Source organism: Neolamprologus multifasciatus, chromosome 20 (assembly GCF_963576455.1).
Source record: "Neolamprologus multifasciatus chromosome 20, fNeoMul1.2, whole genome shotgun sequence".
NCBI classification, from domain to species: Eukaryota; Metazoa; Chordata; class Actinopteri; order Cichliformes; family Cichlidae; genus Neolamprologus; species Neolamprologus multifasciatus.
Genome location: NC_140458.1, coordinates 17523524 through 17533754, shown reverse-complemented (window position 1 = coordinate 17533754; position 10231 = coordinate 17523524).

Sequence of the window (10231 nt, the reverse complement as noted above, 5' to 3'; positions counted from 1 at the left end):
CAATTAGATTCACGATTCGATTCAATTCGATTTGAATCTGGGAAATTTTGCCTCAGACAGTCAGGAATATTATAATTCAGATCAGTACATTTACATATTTTTGTATCTATAAAAAGGAAGCTGACACTTTCCAGACTTTATCAAAGGTGTGAACATCACAGCAGATGCCTTTGTGTCAAAGTAGCTAAAGATAAAACACAGAAAAACATGAAGGTGATTTTCCTGGCCTGGGATTTTATAAAAATATTCTGCAGTACATCAAAAACGATAGAAAAACATTAATCAACTTATGAACATTACCTCTGAAGTTACAGCGGTTTTATTAGAGACACGGCTAAGCATTTTGTATTTTGTATAATTTTAAAAAGTTTAAATTTGTTCAGAAGCCTATTGAACGGCAGAAATTAGGTTTTCTTTTCGGAAGTAAGTAAAAGGAAAAAAAAACATCGTCCGACAGCGCTGTAAACAACGGTAGTCTTGTGCGTAACAAGCAAGCAAATAATGCAGAAAACAGATTTCGGGGATAGACGGGAAAATGTTCTTGAAGTACATAGAGAAACGGAGAGAGAGAGAGAGAGAGAGAGAGCTGTGCATGAAGTGTGATTTTATCGTGGTGGAAGCAAAACAGCAAAAGTCAGAGGGAGTCCTTGACAATGTTTATGTGAAGCTTAGTTTGGATCTTCTTTTGCTGCTGGTTCGGTCAGTATTGTTTGGAGAGAGATAAAACTAACAGCTTTAGAATCAGCGCAAAAAGGGCGTAAACACAAAGCGCGGACCCGCCGAAACATCAGAATCAGCGAGCTGTCAGCTTTCAGCCCCGACCATGTCGTGCCGTCGGGTGAGAAAGTCACATCTCACTGATTCTGATCCGCAGGTCCGTGCTTTGTGTTTATGTCTTTGTGCAGAAGCCATGTACCTGCTCTCATTTACTGTTTTAGCTGTTTGGTGGTTGTTGAAATTTTGTGACGTTTCACCTGAGATTCTGGAATTTTGGGCAAAATACATTTATATAAAAAAATCGATTCAGGATTTTAATGAATCAATATCACGTTATCCAAGCCAGAATCGATTTTAATCGATGAATCGATTATTAAAACCTACCCCTAGTCCAAACTTTGCTTCAGGTCCCAAAGTCAAACAAACACTGCAGCATCACTGAGAGTTAAAAACTATCTAAATTCTTTCATCTTTAATAAAATGATCAGTGATGCATCCAGGCATCCATGAAAACAGAATTTATTATATTTAACGGAGTTAGAAGTTAGCAGGAAGTTAGCTCGCTAGTTTCCACCTAAACATGATATACCATGTTCTGATTGAGAGATTTCTGAAAATTAAAACGTACAGCTCTGCTATCACTTAAATGAAGGACCCTCCAGCAGGAACAGAAGATGAAGAAGAAATGAAGACAGAAAACTAAACAGCAGTGACGTTTGTAGGGTTACTGAAGTCGGGCTAGCTGATATATATATGATGTGCTATGTGATCGTGAGCGACACAGCTATGTTAGCATAGCATAAACACAGTGAAGCTGGAGGATGAACGCTAACTTTTTTCCACTCGATAAAAGTTAACGTGAGGGTTCCCGATGGTTAGAGACAAATGCAATCGCATGGCAGGATGCTGTAAACGGACCAAACTTCAGTCAGGAGAACAACTGAGATAATCCATCCACAATACGAGGTTAGTCATTAATATACTGCAACAATATTATGAATCAATGGTACGGAAGTGGAGAAAGCAAGAAGAATGAGCTGAGTAAAGTTTGACTTATCTGACTGTTTTGTTTCGTTTAATGTGCCTTATAATCCAGTGGAGAGAAAGGTGGTCAGATTGTCCCAGGTGGGGTAGGGGTGTCGCTTTGCAGGTTTGCTTGATGTTACTGTACACACGGTCCAGTATCCTGTGCCCCTGGTAGGACGCTTAACATGATGGTGGAATTTCGAGTTTACAGATTTCAAACATGGCTTATTAAAATCCCCAGCAACGATAGGGATGCCCTCAAGCTGGTCTCTGCTGTTTACTGATGATAAGTTTTAGGTGATCGCTTACCAGAGTCTTTGTTGCAGTCCTGGCGGTGAAGCATCAGATATTTGTGGATGGAGCCAAGATTCAGTTTTAATCAGTAGATAACACGCCCGGACAAAATGGTTGTAGTAAATCTTTGATTGTCGCTCTTCCATTTTGTTTGTGTGAGATCTGTCATTAGTTAGGAAGATGAATGGAAGCAGGGGTTTGTGTTGCTGCTTTTGCAGTTGGACACGATAGCCAGCTCTGCATCCCAGCTTTTTATTCCTCTCCTGCCATCTCTTGCTGTTCCTGACAATAACCAATGGAGCTCCTGGTGGTCTTGCAATCCTGATAGATACTGTGGGTCCAATCCAAATAAAGTCTGGCTTCAGGCTGAGGTCAGTGTCTTTCAGTTCCTGACTACTGAAAGTGATCAGTGCATTGCAGGAACTAGCAATGAAAAAGCATAAAAAACACAAAAAGAAAAGTGCTGCAGCACGTGTTCATTTGCATTTCAATCTTTGAATTCAGCTTATTTGAAACTTTAGTAGGATATAAACAAGGTACCTTAACCTCCTAAGACCTGAACTCTTCCACAGCATGCATTTTTAATTTCTCTTTGATATTTGGGCATATTGGGGCCCGATGAATGTAAAAACAAAGAATTACCAGATTTTTTTTTTTTTACCTTATTTTTGTTTTTAAGAAAAATTAGAGCCACATATGAGGATATTCGTTTAAAATTTAAATAGAACAGTAGCAGTATAATGTCCTCGTAAGTGGATATCAGGCCCTTATAGAGCAAAATTGAGTATTTTGGTCTAAATAACCCAAAATCTGATGTCCACATATGTGGACAGCAGGTCCTAGGAGGTTAAAGTCCAAGTTTGTGGTGAGAGTAGCCAGCAGTGAAATACTGAAAATATTCTTTGAGACTAGCTTCACACTGGAGTACTGCATTCCAAGTGAAGTATCACAATGACAATTATGTGACAAAGTACCAACATCAGGTCAGAATCAAATCACTGAGCTATGACCCGTCCATATTTGCAAACTTAGCAGAGGAACTTTATAGCATTCTCCTGTTGTATGGTGACACTTTCACATCATATGGTATGTAGCCAGTCTATGATAAGAGCAAGACAATAGCATTTAATGCAGACGAAGAACTGATTCTATGTGACCGTCTTGTAACTCTTGGAGAAAAAAAAGTTTAAAAATGTCAGAAGTTTCATGTATCTTGGTGTAGTGCAGCAGCAGGGAAGGGGTAGAGCAGAGGGTTCAGGGGCAGTTCTAGGCGTACAGCCACAGTGTGCCAGCCACTATTTTAACTCAGTAAAATGCTGAGACCGGTCATGTTCAGAGAGTAAGGACAGCAGCAGTGGAAGAACGCTGGAGGAAAAGCTGCAAGTGAAGCACACGTGTAAAACAGTAATTGTGAGAATAAACGCAATCTGTTCAGTTGAAACTGAGAGTCTGGAGCTGGATGGTGGGTTTCCCATGACCGTGGTGTTACATTGGCACCCAACTTGTCCTATCACACACGACGCAAGGGAGCTGGCCAACATGCACCAAGAGCAAGAGACAGCACCACAGCAGTAGCTGGAGACGCTGCAGGCCCAAGCCAAGCAGCACACACAGATAATAGGAGAAATAAAGTAAAAGTAAAGTTTATTTATTAAGCACTTTTCATAGACAGGCAGTCACAAAGCGCTGTACACAAAGGTTAAAATAAACAGAACGTTTGGTAACAAAATCAACAATATAGTCAATACAAAAGGTTGCATATAAATAAAAACGTAAAATTGAAAAAGGCGTTGATCAACAGAAGTTCTGTTTAAACAAAAGTTTTAAACTGCTTTTTAAAGAATCCACAGAGTTAACCAAAAGTAGTTGTGGTGGTCGACTGTTCCACAGCCTTAGTGCCACAGACTGAAAGGCTGGAGGATTTGTGGCTCCGTACCTGTTAATCCTGTCTGTTCCTGCTGAAGGGTCCGAGGAACCTCTTCATCCATCTTCTGTTCCTACTCGAGGTTCCGAGGAACCGCTCCAGCCATCTGTCTGGAGGGTCAGAGGAACCATTTCTGTTCCTGCTGAAAGTCCCGAGGGGTCGCTCCAGCCGTCTTCTGTTCCTGCTGGGGCTTCTGGAGAACCACGCCAGCCGTCTGTTCCTGCTGGGGGGTCTGAGGAACTGCATCAGCCATCTGTCTTAGCTGGAGGGTCAGATAAACCGCTTCAGCCATCTTCTGTTCCTGCTAGAGGGTCCAGGGGGTCGCTCCAGCCGTCTGTTCCTGCTGGGGAGTCCAAGGAACCGCTTCAGCCATCTGTCTTCACTGGAGGGTCAGAGGAACCTCTTCAGCCGTCTTCTGTTCCTGCTTGAGCGTCCGAGGAACCGCTCCAGCCATTTGTCTTTGCTGGAGGGTCAGAAGAACCGCTTCAGCCAGGTTCTGTTCCTGCTGAAGGTCCTGAGGGGTCGCTTCAGATGTTTTCTGTCTCTGCTGGAGGGTCCGAGGAGCCCATCCAGACACCATCAGCACCACTAGATCCTCCACCGTTGCCTGCAGTTCCACCACCTGCAGTTTCCACACTGTCGCCTGCAGTTCCACCACCTGCAGTTCCACCACCTGCAGTGCCACCAACTGCTCCATCACCTGCAGCTGCCACACCTGTGCCATCTCCGCCCTTCACGTCCTGCTCAACTTTGTTCAGCTCTTCACTGTCGCCAACCACTTTCCAGACTGCTGGCCGGATATCTTCGCTGTCATGGTCGGCCTCCGGGCTTGCTTCGTCTGTGCCGCCGCTGCCATCCGCGTGGTCAGCCTCCGGATTTGCTTCGCCCGCTGCCTTTTCCATGGCCGGCCGCCGGACCGGTTCAGGCACCTGTGCCGTTGCCACTTTCCTTGTGGTTGGGCCTTGAACTGTTTAGCAATGGACTGTTGTGCTGTCGCCTTCCAGGTTGGTCACCTGAACTCTATGTGAACGGTGTCCATGAGCTCCAGTATTTTCTGTGGAATCTGTTTCCTGTTCCTGTTCCTGATCATCATGTCCTGTGTTTCTCTGGTTATCATCTCATGTTTCTCTTATATTTCAGGTTTGTTTACTGGGTTTCCCAGTTCAGAGTATTTCTTAGTTCTGTCCCTGCCACCCTGTTACTGAAATCTGTTGAAGCCTAAGCTACAACCAAAATTAGGCTTTACAGAGGTATACTGAAAGGCTACAACTACTAACTTGCAGATTTAATAAATCTGCATAAGTGCAGACACCCCAGATTTCAACAATGTATAACCTTAAAGCCCAGAGACATGCCCACAGAACAAGTAACTAAATAAAGAATTATTTCAATTGAAGTCAAAAAAGTGATGAAAGTGGAAGTAAAACTTGGGTTACCTTGTAGACATCATAGGAGTCAATGCGCGTATCAAAACACATGTAGAGGTTGTTGAGCATCTTCACTACTTGCAATGGAGTACAGGACGCAGAGATAGAGGTGAAGCCCACAATGTCTGAGAAAAAAATGGTCACCTGGAACCAAAGGTAGAAAAGTAGTTCCATTACTATATAGAATTACTGTTTGTAGTGGAAATATAGTAGAAAACATCTAAAAGAGAAATAAAATCTTCAGACGGAGAAAACAAAGTTGAACTTGTACCAGAATTATGGGAAGATAAAACTACAGAGAAAAAAAGGAACATCTCGTGATCCAGAGCATATGGCGTTATGTGTCAGACATGGTGACCGCAGTGTTGTGCCATGGGGATGTATGGCTGCTAAAGGAATGTGCCACTACTGTTTACTGTTGATGCGACTGCTGAGAAGCAGCAGGATGAATTGTGTAGTATACAGGACTACACTTTCTGCTCAGATTCACCCAGATGCTTATAAACTGAACTGAGTGACTATGAATAACAACCAAAAGCAATTTTAAAGTTTCTCAAGGCAAAGAAACTGTTGATTGCTTTGTTGTCAACTCATGAGAGCATGCTTTTCAGTTATTAAAGATGAAACCAAAAAGAGGGAGACACAGAAACAGGCAGCAGGAGAGTGGCTGTTGTAAAGGCCTGGCTAAGCATCTCAAGACATGAAAGGCAATAACGGAGGATGTACATAGGTTAAAGACTTTAGGCAGTCACTACCCGAAAAAAAAAAGTTTACTTGGATATTAGGAAACATTCTTGTATTAAATTTTTTAAATCGCTTACAGATGTTTTCAGATGAAAGATGTCCAAAACCTATGGGCCTACACTATATATATATATATATATATATATATATATATATATATATATATATATAAAACATTCGAAAGAAGGGACTGCTCTCACAGCTAGAGATTGACAAGGTACAACATAAATGCTACGGCAAGGGGGAGCCAGGACGCCAGGTCAGGGGGGAGATATCATCACCCCCACCCGAGATTGGGTACCAAGCTCCAAGTGCGATAGGAGAAGGATCGTTGAGTCCGAGAGGAACTGACCTGAAAGATAGGATCATGGCCAAGCTTGAAACCTGGACCCCCCGTAGCTGGTTACCAAGATTACGTGAAGTACCCTCAGAAGGTCTGCTAGATGATGTTAATGCAGCACTACGGATGATACCTACAGCCACGTTACCGACACTAACAAGCTGATCTACAATACGGCAGCAGTGATCAGTGAGATGCTTGGCTACAAGTTGAACAGCCACAAGGGGCAGTACCCTCCATGGAGAAGGAGGCTAGAGGCTAAGATCAAGGTAGCACGGAGGGAGGTTAGCCAACTATTGGAGTTGCAGAAAGGCGCGATGAGGAAGGTGCCTAAAAAGTACAGGAAGTTGTCCATACCTGAGGCCTTGGAAACTGCCAAGCAACGACTCACAGCCTCGGCCAGCCGCTTGAGGAGGTACACCAGAGAGATAGAAGGCAGGAGAATAAACCAGCTGTTCTCCACGGAACCAGCCAAGGTGTACTCTCAGTGGCAGGGGAACAATATGAGAACAACACCACCAAGGCTGGAGACGGAACAATACTGGAAGAGCATATGGGAGAAGGACGCAACCCATAACGGCAATGCTCAGTGGCTAGTGGATCTGAGGGCAGACCATAGCAACCTCCCCGAACAGGGTCCAGTAACCATCACAGTGGCAGATATCCAAGAAAGGATCTCCAGTATGAAGAGTTGGACAGCACCAGGCCCTGACATGGTTCACGCCTACTGGCTGAAGAAGCTGACTGCACTCCACGAGCGCCTGGCAGCACAAATGAACCAGCTGCTAGTTGACAAGAGACACCCGGAATGGCTAACCGAAGGCCGGGCAGTCCTGATCCTCAAGGACCCCCAGAAAGGACCAGTCCCCTCCAACTACCGACCAATAACCTGCCTCAGCACCACGTGGAAGCTCTTGTCAGGCATCATAGCAGCTAAGATGAACAGGCACATGGGTCAATACATGAGCGGGACACAGAAAGGGATGGGCAAGAATACCAGAGGCACAAAACACCAGCTACTGGCAGACCAAGCAGTCAGCCGAGACTGCAGGACCAGACTGACCAACCTGTGCACTGCCTGGATTGATTACAAGAAGGCCTATGACTCAATGCCCCACACCTGGATCCTGGAATGCCTAGAACTATATAAGATTAACAGGACCCTGAGAGCCTTCATCAGGAACTCAATGGGGATGTGGCGGACAACACTGGAGGCCAACCTCAAGCCCATAGCACAAGTCACCATCAAGTGCAGGATCTACCAAGGAGATGCTCTGTCCCCACTGCTGTTCTGCATAGGCCTTAACCCCCTCAGTGAGATAATTGACCAGACTGGCTACGGATACCGACTACGGAATGGAGCAGTTGTCAGCCACCTCCTGTACATGGATGACATCAAGCTGTATGCCAAGAGTGAACGAGACATCAATTCACTGATCCACACCACCAGGATCTACAGCAATGACATCGGAATGTCGTTCGGACTGGAGAAGTGTAGTCGGATGATAACAAAGAGAGGGAAGGTAGTCAGAACAGAGGGGATCAAACTACCAGAAGGCAACATTGCAGACATAGAGGACAGTGACAAGTACCTTGGGATCCCCCAGGCGAATGGGAACCATGAAGAGGCCGTTAGGAAAGCTGCAACCACCAAGTACCTGCAGAGGGTCAGGCAAGTCCTGAGGAGTCAGCTGAATGGTAAGAACAAGATCCGGGCTATCAACACCTATGCCCTGCCCGTGATTAGGTACCCTGCTGGGGTAATAGGCTGGCCAAAGGAGGAGATAGAAGCCACTGACATCAAGACAAGAAAGCTCCTTACCATGCATGGAGGGTTTCACCCCAAGTCCAGCACCCTGAGGCTGTACGCTAAGCGGAAGGAAGGGGGCCGGGGACTGGTGAGTGTCAGCACCACAGTCCAGGATGAGACAACGAACATCCAAGAATACATTGGGAAGATGGCCCCAACTGACCGAGTGCTCAGTGAATACCTCAGGCAGCAGAAACCCAAGAAAGTGGAGGAAGGCGAGGAACCATCATGGAAGGACAGGCCCCTGCAAGGTATGTACCACCGGCAGATAGAGGAGGTGGCTGATATCCAGAAATCTTTCCAGTGGCTGGACAAAGCTGGACTGAAAGACAGCACGGAAGCACTAATCATGGCAGAATAGGAACAAGCACTAAGCACAAGATCCATTGAGGCTGGGGTCTATCACACCGGTTCGGCATGCATATGTATCGAACAATACAAAATTTTTAATTTATTTTATCAACTTTTCTTCTGACGATGCTGTCTGTGTTGAGCGCTCAGTGGATCTGCACTCGACAGTGCAGCCTAGGCGGAGTAGTCGAACGCAGATTCACTGAGCGCAGGGCAAGCTAGCGAGACAGAAGTTAAGCTCTCCTTACAAAACATGGCAAATTGAACCTCCCCCACCCTAATTCAGATGTGGCGTTTGGAACTATTTTGGTTTTCATGTGAAGCATGACCCTGATGGTAAGTGCGTCATGGACAAAAGTAAAACAGTATGTCGGATGTGCCAGCAATGCTCAATTACATTGGTGGGAACTAGTGTGTTAGCGCAGTTTGCTCGTTAACGTGTTGGCCGTCCAGCCCCACGCACGGGGAGATCCGCGGTAACTCGTTAACGGAGATTTGCCGTGTTGTGGCGTTAACGTCATTTCAACGATATTAACGCTGACAGCACTAGTGGGAACACAACAAATATGACTGCACATTTACGCCAACATCATCCTAGTGCAAAGACAAGTGGAAGCAGACAAAAACAACAAGCACGCATGCTACAAACCTTACCCGAGTCATTTAGACAGCCGTTAGCACATGATTCTCCTTATGGGGACCTGATATGTTTAATATGCTGCTGAGAATATAGCCCAGAAGAAGCGTATAGTATAGCTTTTATTTTGGAAAGAGCCATTTCTCTCTAATAAACTCTCTTTTCCAAAGATGAGTGATTTCTCCATCAGATAGATTTATTTTTTTATTACTTTGTTGCTTCAGCAACATTAAATTTAAAAATTGTACTTTTGAGTTAAAATATATATTTATAATTTTAATAAATGACAAATTAACCCTCTGGTCTCTATCTGGCCATTTTTGGCCACTTTCTTTATTCGGTTTTCAACCATTTTTGTTCTGTTAATGCAAATGGAATGAAACTTTCCAAAGGTGTGCATTTTTTAAAAATTTTTTAATTTTCAACATTTCAACTTAATAATGTCAATAATATTCACTATACACCAATTTGTTCCTGTTTTACTGATCGTGGCCATTTTTGGCCAATTGAAACCCATTATAACCACCTTTTTTGATTCCTTGTTACTGGCAGTACTATAGCATGCAATTTAGGTAAAATTGCTTTCATTCTAAACTCAACACATGAAAATTGTAGTTTTTCATTTTTTCTACCACATGACATCCTTGGCCCATTTTCTGCCAAGCAAGCAATTTCATGTAATATTCTTGGTTTCCACTAGGTGGGGTTGATGGGTTACCACACTCCAATGGACCAATATAATGAAACAATTTTGACTTAGGTTTGGTCTTAAGGATCTGATAGTTTGTGTTTGTGCATGACATTGCAGCACAAACATGTATTTGCAAGATAGACTGGAATAAATAATGACGCATCAAACATTACATAGGCTGCAGTGAATTCCTGTGGATGCAGGATATTGAGCTTTGAGGTTCCCAGTCAAACTTAGCTTTGAAGCACATGTGAAAAGCACTTTTACTCT